Source organism: Amblyomma maculatum, chromosome 10 (genome assembly GCF_055883805.1).
Source record: "Amblyomma maculatum isolate TAMU_Amacu chromosome 10, ASM5588380v1, whole genome shotgun sequence".
NCBI lineage: Eukaryota > Metazoa > Arthropoda > Arachnida > Ixodida > Ixodidae > Amblyomma > Amblyomma maculatum.
In genome coordinates, this window is record NC_139353.1 from 88360117 (window position 1) to 88375870 (window position 15754).

Here is a 15754-nt window from a genome sequence, read left to right on the forward strand (position 1 = left end):
GGGGTCTGTACAACTGCAGCATTGACTGTACTGATGAACCTCATAATTTTCCGACATGAATGCGAAGTAAGTGAGCAATGAACGCTAGCTTTTTCATCTATATAGTGCAATGCGCGCTCCATGAAACATTGTGGTCTATCAGAATCCATAAAGAAACGATTCGTTTTGTAGTAAGAAATGTTATGACCGTAGATACCGGATGTTGATCATAGATTTGCGTGTAAATGCCGCTGGCGCGCACATTTCTGGCCAAATGCTGAACCCTTGCTTCTGCAGATAAGACGAAGTTAGTGTTGCTGCCCGTAGAAGTCTTACACGCACCTGGAGACGCGTCACAGAGGAGGCCCAAATGCAAATGTCATCGGCGTACATTGATATCGTGACTGTGAAAGGGAGGTTCTCTGGCAGGGCGATGAGTGTTAGATTAAACAAAGTAGGGCTCAGAGCACCCCCTTGGACACGCCACGGTGTGTATAATACGCTGGAGTCATGACACCTTCACACTGCATAAAAATGATCTTGTCAGATGGCTCTCTGTCAACGCAAACATCCGAACACCGATGCCCGCAGTTTCCAATGCATGAAAGATGCCTGAATTCGTTTTTGTTGAACCGTGGAAAGGCCAACGACGTTGTCAATAGAGAAGCGACCTCGTTGAAAGCCGGCCATTGCTTGGGATATATTTTTTAGTGTTCGAGGTATGAGTGAATGTGCGTCAAAACCATTCTTTCTATTACCTTTTGCATGCAACTGACCAACGCTATTGGCCTGTAGGATGTGAGCCCGTGCAGATATGTACCCTGGTTTGAGTAGGGGCATCCACCGACTAGATTTCCATCTCTGTGGAACAACACCGTGGATCCAAGAGGTGTTATAATGTTTGAGGAGTTCTTTTCCTGTGTTGTTTCCAAGCCGGGCTAGCGAAACATATGTGATTCCATCCTGCGCTGGGGAAGAAGAACGCCTTTATCTTGTAAGATGAGAGTGTAGTTCATCTAGATAGACAAGAATGGCATCCATTGGTGATTCCCGTGAGGCAGTAGAAACACGCCCGGAAATCGAGGTATTCGCTGCACTCGCAATTGTCTTGGGGAAGTCAGTTGCTATCCCTTTCTGTTTAAGATGTTGAAATAATGTCAAAGCGCAGATTGGCTGTCTTTTCTGTGGAGACGTACGAACGCCCCGCACAGTCCGCCATATGAGGGACATGGGCTTTCAGGGACCCAATTGCAGGCAGAAAGATTTCCAGCGCTGGTCCGCAAGTCTATTTATTCTACGCTAGATTTTTTCTGCATACGTCTCGCTACTCTCAGATCACTTAAGCACTTGGTTCGCCTGTATTTTCTTCTGCTCGTCGCGGAAGAGAACGTAAGAGTTCTAATTCGCTGTCAAAGTCATTGCGTGTTTTATATTCTGAGATGCGATTACTAACAGTCACTGCATAAACAACTTCATATAAGCAATATATGAGTAATAGTATGTGGTCAACATACTAATGAAATACGTATTATTTGGCAAGAAATAATTCAGCTGAAAAAGTAAGAAAATATGTATCACCATTAAACATTGTGTAAGCACTAATTCTTGTTAAGGCTTTAAATACATGGTGCCGTAAAATGAACACCCAAAGTTTCAAGCAAACCTTATACTTTCCTAACGAAAGTTTGCATGGCTTACATTGATCATGAAAGAATGAAATAATGAAAGTTAGTGACAGTTGCAATAGAGAACGGAAGCCGATTCAAGTCTTTCGATATGTGGGGTTGAATGAGTAAGAAAATTTACTATTACTTAGAGGTGGGCCAAATTTTTGAATTAGGTCTATGCGTGGTGATATATACAAAGGCGGAATGAGCAATTTATGGCGCAGGTCATCATAATGAAATATGTCAATAAAAAGGTATATACACAAGAACTTTGGGCGAGCTCCCGGAGATGGCAGTTTGAGATAATTTCATTCTGGATACGCTAGCAGTGCTGTTATAAATGAATTATATGATCACATGAAGCGACATTTTCATTGTGATTCTCTACACCCTATCACCAACAGACGAATCACCTGACAGAGTGTGTAAATCGTATCTTTGTGAATATGCTGGTGATGCACGTTGACTCTGATTATAAGAACTGGGACACAGTGCTACGTTTTGTCGCTTACGCATATCAGACTGTCCAGCACGAGGCCACCGGTTAATCATCGTTCTCTCTTCTCTATTCTCGCTCGCCATACTTTTCTCGAACCTTATCTTCCATTTTACATTAATCCTGTTGTATTCATTACGAAAACTTTATTCCATGCACAGGAAGTGCGCCGACTTTCTCGCCTGAGAATCTTCAGCAGACCCTTGTCTGCTGCAGGTTCTCAGGCTACGATGACGGCCGCATCGCAGTTACGTAAGCTTCCGGTGACCACGTTTGGCTCTGGACCGCTCAGCGCAGGCGAGGCCACTACCACACATTTATCTGCACATACTACGGTCCCGTCAGCATCCCCGAGTACCTCATTAAAGTCAATTACGATATTCTAAAAGTGTCTTCGAGTCATCACCGCAGCCGCAAGACTCAGACCGCCGCCTACGTCGCCGGCGTAAAACCTTGACGTCGGCCTGCTGATTTAAGTTCCTTGTACCACCGTTAGCACTTTAGGCCTGTCGCCCTCCCTAGTCGCGCAGCAGTATGTTTTGTCCTGTCGCGGTAAAACCCTGACCCTCGTTCTGCTTTATTCTTGGTAGTCTATTGCGGCGCTTCTTGACCGCATGTTTGCCGCGCAGTGTAGCCCAGTGTTTTCTTTTTTTTATGTTTTTCCGTTTATTAGGAATGAACCAATGTTTTTACGAGACTGGATTTGTCACTCGTCGGGCGAGACCATGGCTTGCAGACCCGTTTTCTAGAAAAGAGGCCTTCCAATTATCGGTAAAATAGGTAGCAAATAAATGATGTTCTTACCATCAGTGTCCAGATTATAAGAACTGTCCTCAATCTGGATCGGCTTCTTGGGTACAAGAAATATGAGGCAATTTTGAGGATAAGCATGTATAAGGGAGAAATTAGTAGCGAAAAGCGTGTGTGTATCTGCAAAAGTTACAAAATTTAGAAAGCCAGGTGTTTATCATGCTCAGAACAAGAAAATTATCAAAATAATGAGCGCACCCATCGCTATGGTCACATATGGGAATAATTGATGTCGACTACTACTAGTATATATAGCGTTCCCGGCTATACTTTGCTGAATTCGTAATTTATAGCCTTAAAAACGGGTCTCCATCAAAAGCCTTTTTTCTTAAAATGTACGATTTCTGATTGACCGGTCATCATTGCGTCACTTCAGTAAGGCCACGCCTGCAATGAAGCTGGTCCATGGGGCTTGTGTCAGAAAAAAAAGAGCAGTAAGAAGTCAAATATAAGCAAATCCGACTTGCAGTAGACTTGCAAAGTGCACCAAGCAGATGATAATATAATTTATGGGCTTATACTCAAGCTCCATTTTTAGGGTATGGGTATGACGCAACAGCAAAGGCTATGAGCCCACGCATAAATCCCCGATTTAAAGAAACCCTACGCGCTCCAGCAGAATGTCGAGACAGCGAAGCGGCGCAGCCGGTTTCTTACGAGGCGTACACGAACATGTTTTTACCCGTTGTTCTGCGGTGTGGCTTTCAAAGCTGCGCGGTCTTGTTGAAAGTGAAGTTCTTCTTTAAGAGTACGTCATTGCGTAAGGCGAACGATGATAACTGACGCCTAAACGCAGCAGGAGGGGAAGCGGTCTTGCCTTCCAAGTAATCGGCCAGGTCTTTCAGTTGAGGATCTGATCGCTACTGTTGTGCACACTTGCTTGCGCTTGATGGCTTTATATGGTGAGGGTGCTCGTTATAATACATGAAGGAAAGAAGCCAACAGTCGGCGAGGCCAAGGAAAGCGTTGGGGATGGTACTTTATGTCTTTTTTTTAATGGTTACTCGGATAATCACAGAAAATTAGTAATGTAATCTGTTTACGGGAAAGATAATTAGACACAAAGTTGAAGAAAAAACAACGTGCCGATGGCGGGATCCGAACCCACGACCTCCGAATAACGCGTCCGGTGCTCTTCCAACTGAGCTACATCGGCCGCTGTCCCCCCTGCTACTTTCTTGGGTATTTACGTTGTCTGTATACGAACCTTGAGAGTGTTCACCAGCGCCAGCCTCAGCCATAGCGGCGGACGTGGGACGTCCTTTGTTACCGCCAGCGTCACGTCGAACGTGATCAAGAGTGAGGGCCAAAGCTGTGCTAGAACCCTCTTACGCTACCTATGGTTTCAAGACTGCCAGAACCGAGACCCCCGTAAGCTACAAGCAGATCAATCAAGGGGAAATGAGGGTGCTCGTTATAATACATGAAGGAAAGAAGCCAACAGTCGGCGAGGCCAAGGAAAGCGTTGGGGATGGTACTTTATGTCTTTTTTTTAATGTTTACTTGGGTAATCACAGAAAATTAGTAATGTAATCTGTTTACGGGAAAGATAATTCGACACAAAGTAGAAGAAAAAGCAACGTGCCGATGGTGGGATCCGAACCCACGACCTCCGAATAACGCGTCCGGCGCTCTTCCAACTGATCTACATCAGCCGCTGTCCCCCCTGCTACTTTCTTGGGTATTTATGTTGTCAGTATACGAACCTTGAGAGTGTTCACCAGCGCCACCCTCAGCCATAGCGGCGGACGTGAGACGTCCTTTGTTACCGCCAGCGTCACGTAGAACGTGATCAAGAGCGAGGGCGAAAGCTGTGCTAGAACCCTCTTACGCTACCTATGGCTTCAAGACTGCCAGAACCGAGACCCCCGTAAGCTACAAGCAGATCAATCAAGGGGAAATGAGGGTGCTCGTTATAATACATGAAGGACAGAAGCCAACAGCCGGCGAGGCCAAGGAAAGCGTTAGGGGTTGGTACTTTATGTCTTTTTTTTTATGTTTACTTGGATAATCACAGAAAATTAGTAATGTAATCTGTTTACGGGAAAGATAATTAGACACAATGTAGAAGAAAAAACAACGTTCCGATGGTGGGATCCGAACCCACGATCTCCGAATAACGCGTCCGGTGCTCTTCCAACTGAGCTACATCGGCCGCTGTCCCCCCTGCTACTTTCTTGGGTATTTATGTTGTCTGTATACGAACATTGAGAGTGTTCACCAGCGCCACCCTCAGCCATAGCGGTGGACGTGGGACGTCCTTTGTTACCGCCAGTGTCACGTAGAACGTGATCAAGAGCGAGGGCGAAAGCTGTGCTAGAACCCTCTTACGCTACCTATGGCTTCAAGACTGCCAGAACCGAGACCCCCCGTAAGCTACAAGCAGATCAATCAAGGGGAAATGAGGGTGCTCGTTATAATACATGAAGGAAAGAAGCCAACAGTCGGCGAGGCCAAGGAAAGCGTTGGGGATGGTACTTTATGTCTTAATCACAGAAAATTAGTAATGTAATCTGTTTACGGGAAAGATAATTATACACAAAGTAGAAGAAAAAACAACGTTTCGATGGTGAGAACCGAACCCACGACCTCCGAATAACGCGTCCGGGGCTCTTCCAACTGAGCTACATCGGCCGCTGTACCCCCTGCTACTTTCTTGGGTATTTATGATGTCTGTATACGAACCTTGAGAGTGTTCACCAGCGCCACCCTCAGCCATAGCGGCGGACGTGGGACGTCCTTTGTTACCGCCGGCGTCACGTAGAACTTGATCAAGAGCGAGGGCGAAAGCTGTGCTAGAACCCTCCTACGCTACCTACGGCTTCAAGACTGCCAGAACCGAGACTCCCGTAAGCTACAAGCAGATCAATCAAGGGGAAATGAGGTTGCTCGTTATAATACATGAAGGAAAGAAGCCAACAGTCGGCGAGGCCAAGGAAAGCATTGGGGATGGTACTTTATGTCTTTTTTTTAATGTTTACTTGGGTAATCACAGAAAATTAGTAATGTAATCTGTTTACGGGAAAGATAATTAGACACAAAGTAGAAGAAAAAGCAACGTGCCGATGGTGGGATCCGAACCCACGACCTCCGAATAACGCGTCCGGCGCTCTTCCAACTGATCTACATCAGCCGCTGTCCCCCCTGCTACTTTCTTGGGTATTTATGTTGTCAGTATACGAACCTTGAGAGTGTTCACCAGCGCCACCCTCAGCCATAGCGGCGGACGTGGGACGTCCTTTGTTACCGCCAGCGTCACGTAGAACGTCATCAAGAGCGAGGGCGAAAGCTGTGCTAGAACCCTCTTACGTTACCTATGGCTTCAAGACTGCCAGAACCGAGACCCCCGTAAGCTACAAGAAGATCAATCAAGGGGAAATGAGGGTGCTCGTTATAATACATGAAGGAAAGAAGCCAACAGTCGGCGAGGCCAAGGAAAGCGTTGGGGATGGTACTTTATGTCTTTTTTTTTAATGTTTACTTGGATAATCACAGAAAATTAGTAATGTAATCTGTTTACGGGAAAGATAATTATACACAAAGTAGAAGAAAAAACAACGTGCCGATGGTGGGATCCGAACCCACGACCTCAGAATAACGCGTCCGGTGCTCTTCCAACTGAGCTACATCGGCCGCTATCCCCCCTGCTACTTTCTTGGGTATTTATGTTGTCTGTATACGAACCTTGAGAGTGTTCACCAGCGCCACCCTCAGCCATAGCGGCGGACGTGGGACGTCATTTGTTACCGCCAGCGTCACGTAGAACGTGATCAAGAGCGAGGGCGAAAGCTGTGCTAGAACCCTCTTACGCTACCTATGGCTTCAAGACTGCCAGAACCGAGACCCCCGTAAGCTACAAGCAGATCAATCAAGAGGAAATGAGGGTGCTCGTTATAATACATGAAGGAAAGAAGCCAACAGTCGGCGAGGCAGGGGAAAGCGTTGGGGATGGTACTTTATGTCTTTTTTTTAATGTTTACTTGGATAATCACAGAAAATTAGTATTGTAATCTGTTTACGGGAAAGATAATTAAACACAAAGCAGAAGAAAAAACAACGTGCCGATGGTGGGATCCGAACCCACGACCTCCGAATAAGGCGTCCGGTGCTCTTCCATCTGAGCTACATCGGCCGCTGTCCCCCCTGCTACTTTCTTGGGTATTTATGTTGTCAGTATACGAACCTTGAGAGTGTTCACCAGCGCCACCCTCAGCCATAGCGGCGGACGTGAGACGTCCTTTGTTACCGCCAGCGTCACGTAGAACGTGATCAAGAGCGAGGGCGAAAGCTGTGCTAGAACCCTCTTACGCTACCTATGGCTTCAAGACTGCCAGAACCGAGACCCCCGTAAGCTACAAGCAGATCAATCAAGGGGAAATGAGGGTGCTCGTTATAATACATGAAGGACAGAAGCCAACAGTCGGCGAGGCCAAGGAAAGCGTTAGGGGTTGGTACTTTATGTCTTTTTTTTATGTTTACTTGGATAATCACAGAAAATTAGTAATGTAATCTGTTTACGGGAAAGATAATTAGACACAATGTAGAAGAAAAAACAACGTTCCGATGGTGGGATCCGAACCCACGATCTCCGAATAACGCGTCCGGTGCTCTTCCAACTGAGCTACATCGGCCGCTGTCCCCCCTGCTACTTTCTTGGGTATTTATGTTGTCTGTATACGAACATTGAGAGTGTTCACCAGCGCCACCCTCAGCCATAGCGGCGGACGTGGGACGTCCTTTGTTACCGCCAGCGTCACGTAGAACGTGATCAAGAGTGCGGGCGAAAGCTGTGCTAGAACCCTCTTACGCTATCTATGGCTTCAAGACTGCCAGAACCGAGACCCCCGTAAGCTACAAGCAGATCAATCAAGGGGAAATGAGGGTGCTCGTTATAATACATGAAGGAAAGAAGCCAACAGTCGGCGAGGCCAAGGAAAGCGTTGGGGATGGTGCTTTATGTCTTAATCACAGAAAATTAGTAATGTAATCTGTTTACGGGAAAGATAATTATACACAAAGTAGAAGAAAAAACAACGTTTCGATGGTGAGAACCGAACCCACGACCTCCGAATAACGCGTCCGGTGCTCTTCCAATTGAGCTACATCGGCCGCTGTACCCCCTGCTACTTTCTTGGGTATTTATGATGTCTGTATACGAACCTTGAGAGTGTTCACCAGCGCCACCCTCAGCCATAGCGGCGGACGTGGGACGTCCTTTGTTACCGCCGGCGTCACGTAGAACTTGATCAAGAGCGAGGGCGAAAGCTGTGCTAGAACCCTCCTACGCTACCTACGGCTTCAAGACTGCCAGAACCGAGACCCCCGTAAGCTACAAGCAGATCAATCAAAGGGAAATGAGGTTGCTCGTTATAATACATGAAGGAAAGAAGCCAACAGTCGGCGAGGCCAAGGAAAGCGTTGGGGATGGTACTTTATGTCTTTTTTTTAATGTTTACTTGGGTAATCACAGAAAATTAGTAATGTAATCTGTTTACGGGAAAGATAATTAGACACAAAGTAGAAGAAAAAGCAACGTGCCGATGGTGGGATCCGAACCCACGACCTCCGAATAACGCGTCCGGCGTTCTTCCAACTGATCTACATCAGCCGCTGTCCCCCCTGCTACTTTCTTGGGTATTTATGTTGTCAGTATACGAACCTTGAGAGTGTTCACCAGCGCCACCCTCAGCCATAGCGGCGGACGTGGGACGTCCTTTGTTACCGCCAGCGTCACGTAGAACGTGATCAAGAGCGAGGGCGAAAGCTGTGCTAGAACCCTCTTACGTTACCTATGGCTTCAAGACTGCCAGAACCGAGACCCCCGTAAGCTACAAGAAGATCAATCGAGGGGAAATGAGGGTGCTCGTTATAATACATGAAGGAAAGAAGCCAACAGTCGGCGAGGCCAAGGAAAGCGTTGGGGATGGTACTTTATGTCTTTTTTTTAATGTTTACTTGGATAATCACAGAAAATTAGTAATGTAATCTGTTTACGGGAAAGATAATTATACACAAAGTAGAAGAAAAAATAACGTGCCGATGGTGGGATCCGAACCCACGACCTCAGAATAACGCGTCCGGTGCTCTTCCAACTGAGCTACATCGGCCGCTGTCCCCCCTGCTACTTTCTTGGGTATTTATGTTGTCTGTATACGAACCTTGAGAGTGTTCACCAGCGCCACCCTCAGCCATAGCGGCGGACGTGGGACGTCATTTGTTACCGCCAGCGTCACGTAGAACGTGATCAAGAGCGAGGGCGAAAGCTGTGCTAGAACCCTCTTACGCTACCTATGGCTTCAAGACTGCCAGAACCGAGACCCCCGTAAGCTACAAGCAGATCAATCAAGAGGAAATGAGGGTGCTCGTTATAATACATGAAGGAAAGAAGCCAACAGTCGGCGAGGCAGGGGAAAGCGTTGGGGATGGTACTTTATGTCTTTTTTTTAATGTTTACTTGGATAATCACAGAAAATTAGTATTGTAATCTGTTTACGGGAAAGATAATTAAACACAAAGCAGAAGAAAAAACAACGTGCCGATGGTGGGATCCGAAGCCACGACCTCCGAATAAGGCGTCCGGTGCTCTTCCATCTGAGCTACATCGGCCGCTGTCCCCCCTGCTACTTTCTTGGGTATTTATGTTGTCAGTATACGAACCTTGAGAGTGTTCACCAGCGCCACCCTCAGCCATAGCGGCGGACGTGAGACGTCCTTTGTTACCGCCAGCGTCACGTAGAACGTGATCAAGAGCGAGGGCGAAAGCTGTGCTAGAACCCTCTTACGCTACCTATGGCTTCAAGACTGCCAGAACCGAGACCCCCGTAAGCTACAAGCAGATCAATCAAGGGGAAATGAGGGTGCTCGTTATAATACATGAAGGACAGAAGCCAACAGTCGGCGAGGCCAAGGAAAGCGTTAGGGGTTGGTACTTTATGTCTTTTTTTTATGTTTACTTGGATAATCACAGAAAATTAGTAATGTAATCTGTTTACGGGAAAGATAATTAGACACAATGTAGAAGAAAAAACAACGTTCCGATGGTGGGATCCGAACCCACGATCTCCGAATAACGCGTCCGGTGCTCTTCCAACTGAGCTACATCGGCCGCTGTCCCCCCTGCTACTTTCTTGGGTATTTATGTTGTCTGTATACGAACATTGAGAGTGTTCACCAGCGCCACCCTCAGCCATAGCGGCGGACGTGGGACGTCCTTTGTTACCGCCAGCGTCACGTAGAACGTGATCAAGAGTGCGGGCGAAAGCTGTGCTAGAACCCTCTTACGCTATCTATGGCTTCAAGACTGCCAGAACCGAGACCCCCGTAAGCTACAAGCAGATCAATCAAGGGGAAATGAGGGTGCTCGTTATAATACATGAAGGAAAGAAGCCAACAGTCGGCGAGGCCAAGGAAAGCGTTGGGGATGGTGCTTTATGTCTTAATCACAGAAAATTAGTAATGTAATCTGTTTACGGGAAAGATAATTATACACAAAGTAGAAGAAAAAACAACGTTTCGATGGTGAGAACCGAACCCACGACCTCCGAATAACGCGTCCGGTGCTCTTCCAATTGAGCTACATCGGCCGCTGTACCCCCTGCTACTTTCTTGGGTATTTATGATGTCTGTATACGAACCTTGAGAGTGTTCACCAGCGCCACCCTCAGCCATAGCGGCGGACGTGGGACGTCCTTTGTTACCGCCGGCGTCACGTAGAACTTGATCAAGAGCGAGGGCGAAAGCTGTGCTAGAACCCTCCTACGCTACCTACGGCTTCAAGACTGCCAGAACCGAGACCCCCGTAAGCTACAAGCAGATCAATCAAAGGGAAATGAGGTTGCTCGTTATAATACATGAAGGAAAGAAGCCAACAGTCGGCGAGGCCAAGGAAAGCGTTGGGGATGGTACTTTATGTCTTTTTTTTAATGTTTACTTGGGTAATCACAGAAAATTAGTAATGTAATCTGTTTACGGGAAAGATAATTAGACACAAAGTAGAAGAAAAAGCAACGTGCCGATGGTGGGATCCGAACCCACGACCTCCGAATAACGCGTCCGGCGCTCTTCCAACTGATCTACATCAGCCGCTGTCCCCCCTGCTACTTTCTTGGGTATTTATGTTGTCAGTATACGAACCTTGAGAGTGTTCACCAGCGCCACCCTCAGCCATAGCGGCGGACGTGGGACGTCCTTTGTTACCGCCAGCGTCACGTAGAACGTGATCAAGAGCGAGGGCGAAAGCTGTGCTAGAACCCTCTTACGTTACCTATGGCTTCAAGACTGCCAGAACCGAGATCCCCGTAAGCTACAAGAAGATCAATCGAGGGGAAATGAGGGTGCTCGTTATAATACATGAAGGAAAGAAGCCAACAGTCGGCGAGGCCAAGGAAAGCGTTGGGGATGGTACTTTATGTCTTTTTTTTAATGTTTACTTGGATAATCACAGAAAATTAGTAATGTAATCTGTTTACGGGAAAGATAATTATACACAAAGTAGAAGAAAAAATAACGTGCCGATGGTGGGATCCGAACCCACGACCTCAGAATAACGCGTCCGGTGCTCTTCCAACTGAGCTACATCGGCCGCTGTCCCCCCTGCTACTTTCTTGGGTATTTATGTTGTCTGTATACGAACCTTGAGAGTGTTCACCAGCGCCACCCTCAGCCATAGCGGCGGACGTGGGACGTCATTTGTTACCGCCAGCGTCACGTAGAACGTGATCAAGAGCGAGGGCGAAAGCTGTGCTAGAACCCTCTTACGCTACCTATGGCTTCAAGACTGCCAGAACCGAGACCCCCGTAAGCTACAAGCAGATCAATCAAGGGGAAATGAGGGTGCTCGTTATAATACATGAAGGAAAGAAGCCAACAGTCGGCGAGGCCAAGGAAAGCGTTGGGGATGGTACTTTATGTCTTTTTTTTTAATGTTTACTTGAATAATCACAGAAAATTAGTATTGTAATCTGTTTACGGGAAAGATAATTAAACACAAAGCAGAAGAAAAAACAACGTGCCGATGGTGGGATCCGAACCCACGACCTCCGAATAAGGCGTCCGGTGCTCTTCCATCTGAGCTACATCGGCCGCTGTCCCCCCTGCTACTTTCTTGGGTATTTATGTTGTCAGTATACGAACCTTGAGAGTGTTCACCAGCGCCACCCTCAGCCATAGCGGCGGACGTGAGACGTCCTTTGTTACCGCCAGCGTCACGTAGAACGTGATCAAGAGCGAGGGCGAAAGCTGTGCTAGAACCCTCTTACGCTACCTATGGCTTCAAGACTGCCAGAACCGAGACCCCCGTAAGCTACAAGCAGATCAATCAAGGGGAAATGAGGGTGCTCGTTATAATACATGAAGGACAGAAGCCAACAGCCGGCGAGGCCAAGGAAAGCGTTAGGGGTTGGTACTTTATGTCTTTTTTTTATGTTTACTTGGATAATCACAGAAAATTAGTAATGTAATCTGTTTACGGGAAAGATAATTAGACACAATGTAGAAGAAAAAACAACGTTCCGATGGTGGGATCCGAACCCACGATCTCCGAATAACGCGTCCGGTGCTCTTCCAACTGAGCTACATCGGCCGCTGTCCCCCCTGCTACTTTCTTGGGTATTTATGTTGTCTGTATACGAACATTGAGAGTGTTCACCAGCGCCACCCTCAGCCATAGCGGTGGACGTGGGACGTCCTTTGTTACCGCCAGTGTCACGTAGAACGTGATCAAGAGCGAGGGCGAAAGCTGTGCTAGAACCCTCTTACGCTACCTATGGCTTCAAGACTGCCAGAACCGAGACCCCCCGTAAGCTACAAGCAGATCAATCAAGGGGAAATGAGGGTGCTCGCTATAATACATTAAGGAAAGAAGCCAACAATCGGCGAGGCCAAGGAAAGCGTTGGGGATGGTACTTTATGTCTTTTTTTTAATGTTTACTTGGATAATCACAGAAAATTAGCAATGTAATCTGTTTACGGGAAAGATAAATAGACACAAAGTAGCAGAAAAAACAACGTGCCGATGGTGGGATCCCAACCCACGACCTCCGAATAACGCGTCCGGTGCTCTTCCAACTGAGCTACATCGGGCGCTGTCGCCCCTGCTACTTTCTTGGGTATTTATGTTGTCTGTATACGAACCTTGAGAGTGTTCACCAGCGCCCCCCTCAGCCATAGCGGCGGACGTGGAACGTCCTTTGTTACCGCCAGCGTCACGTAGAACGTGATCAAGAGCGAGGGCGAAAGCTGTGCTAGAACCACCTTACGCTACCTATGGCTTCAAGACTGCCAGAACCGAGACCCCCCGTAAGCTACAAGCAGATCAATCAAGGGGAATTGAGGGTGCTCGTTATAATACATCAAGGAAAGAAGCCAACAGTCGGCGAGGCCAAGGAAAGCGTTGGGGATGGTACTTTTTGTCTTTTTTTTAATGTTTACTTGGATAATCACAGAAAATTTGTAATGTAATCTGTTTACGGGAAAGATAATTAGACACAAAGTAGAAGAAAAGCAACGTGCCGATGGTGGGATCCGAACCCACGACCTCCGAATGACGCGTCCGGTGCTCTTCCAACTGAGCTACATCGGCCGCTGTCCCCCCTGCTACTTTCTTGGGTATTTATGTTGTCTGTATACGAACATTGAGAGTGTTCACCAGCGCCACCCTCAGCCATAGCGGCGGACGTGGGACGTCCTTTGTTACCGCCAGTGTCACGTAGAACGTGATCAAGAGCGAGGGCAAAAGCTGTGCTAGAACCCTCTTACGCTACCTATGGCTTCAAGACTGCCAGAACCGAGACCCCCGTAAGCTACAAGCAGATCAATCAAGGGGAAATGAGGGTGCTCGTTATAATACATTAAGGAAAGAAGCCAACAATCGGCGAGGCCAAGGAAAGCGTTGGGGATGGTACTTTATGTCTTTTTTTTAATGTTTACTTGGATAATCACAGAAAATTAGTAATGTAAACTGTTTACGGGAAAGATAAATAGACACAAAGTAGCAGAAAAAACAACGTGCCGATGGTGGGATCCGAACCCACGACCTCCGAATAACGCGTCCGGTGCTCTTCCAACTGAGCTACATCGGCCGCTGTCCCCCTGCTACTTTCTTGGGTATTTATGTTGTCTGTATACGAACCTTGAGAGTGTTCACCAGCGCCACCCTCAGCCATAGCGGAGGACGTGGGACGTCCTTTGTTACCGCCAGTGTCACGTAGAACGTGATCAAGAGCGAGGGCGAAAGCTGTGCTAGAACCCTCTTACGCTACCTATGGCTTCAAGACTGCCAGAACCGAGACTCCCGTAAGCTACAAGCAGATCAATCAAGGGGAATTGAGGGTGCTCGTTATAATACATCAAGGAAAGAAGCCAACAGTCGGCGAGGCCAAGGAAAGCGTTGGGGATGGTACTTTATGTATTTTTTTAATGTTTATTTGGATAATCACAGAAAATTAGTAATGTAATCTGTTTACGGGAAAGATAGACACAAAGTAGAAGAAAAAAACAACGTGCCGATGGTGGAATCCGAACCCACGACCTCCGAACAACGCGTCCGGTGCTATTCCAACTGAGCTACATCGGCCGCTGTCCCCCCTGCTACTTTCTTGGGTATTTATGTTGTCTGTATACGAACCTTGAGAGTGTTCACCAGAGCCCCCCTCAGCCATAGCGGCGGACGTGGGACGTCCTTTGTTACCGCCAGCGTCACGTAGAACGTGATCAAGAGCGAGGGCGAAAGCTGTGCTAGAACCATCTTACGCTACCTATGGCTTCAAGACTGCCAGAACCGAGACCCCCGTAAGCTACAAGCAGATCAATCAAGGGGAAATGAGGGTGCTCGTTATAATACATGAAGGAAAGAAGCCAACAGTCGGCGAGGCCAAGGAAAGCGTTAGGGGTTGGTACTTTAGGTCTTTTTTTTAATGTTTACTTGGATAATCACAGAAAATTAGTAACGCAATCTGTTTACGGGAAAGATAATTAGACACAAAGTAGAAGAAAAACAACGTTCCGATGGAGGGATCCGAACCCACGATCTCCGAATAACGCGTCCGGAGCTCTTCCAACTGAGCTACATCGGCCGCTGTCCCCCCTGCTACTTTCTTGGGTATTTATGTTGTCTGTATACGAACCTTGAGAGTGTTCACCAGCGCCACCCTCAGCCATAGCGTCGGACGTGGGACGTCCTTTGTTACCGCCAGCGTCACGTAGAACGTGATCAAGAGCGAGGGCGAAAGCTGTACTAGAACCCTCTTACGCTACCTATGGCTTCAAGACTGCCAGAACCGAGACCCCCGTAAGCTACAAGCAGATCAATCAAGAGGAGATGAGGGTGCTCGTTATAATACATGAAGGAAAGAAGCCAACAGCCGGCGAGGCCAAGGAAAGCGTTGGGGATGGTACTTTTTGTCTTTTTTTTAATGTTTACTTGGATAATCACAGGAAATTTGTAATGTAATTTGTTTACGGGAAAGATAATTAGACACAAAGTAGAAGAAAAAACAACGTGCCTATGGTGGGATCCGAACCCACGACCTCCGAATAACGCGTCCGGTGCTCTTGCAACTGAGCTACATCGGCCGCTGTCCCCCCTGCTACTTTCTTGGGTATTTAAGTTGTCTGTATACGAACCTTGAGAGTGTTCACCAGCGCCACCCTCAGCCATAGCGGCGGACGTGGGACGTCCTTTGTTACCGCCAGCGTGACGTAGAACGTGATCAAGAGCGAGGGCGAAAGCTGTGCTAGAACCATCTTACGCTACCTATGGCTTCAAGACTGCCAGAACCGAGACCGCCGTAAGCTACAAGCAGAT

At 47.4% G+C, this 15754-nt stretch overlaps 2 non-coding genes across 2 annotated transcripts; both read right to left on the reverse strand.

Annotated features, from left to right (window-relative positions):
- Positions 1–7011: 7011 nt before the first annotated feature.
- TRNAR-CCU (transfer RNA arginine (anticodon CCU)) lies at positions 7012–7084 on the reverse strand. Its single transcript has one exon. It is a non-coding gene; the product is annotated as a tRNA-Arg (tRNA).
- A 4876-nt stretch (positions 7085–11960) lies between these two features.
- Positions 11961–12033, reverse strand: TRNAR-CCU (transfer RNA arginine (anticodon CCU)). Its single transcript has one exon. It is a non-coding gene; the product is annotated as a tRNA-Arg (tRNA).
- Between the last annotated feature and the right edge of the window lie 3721 nt (positions 12034–15754).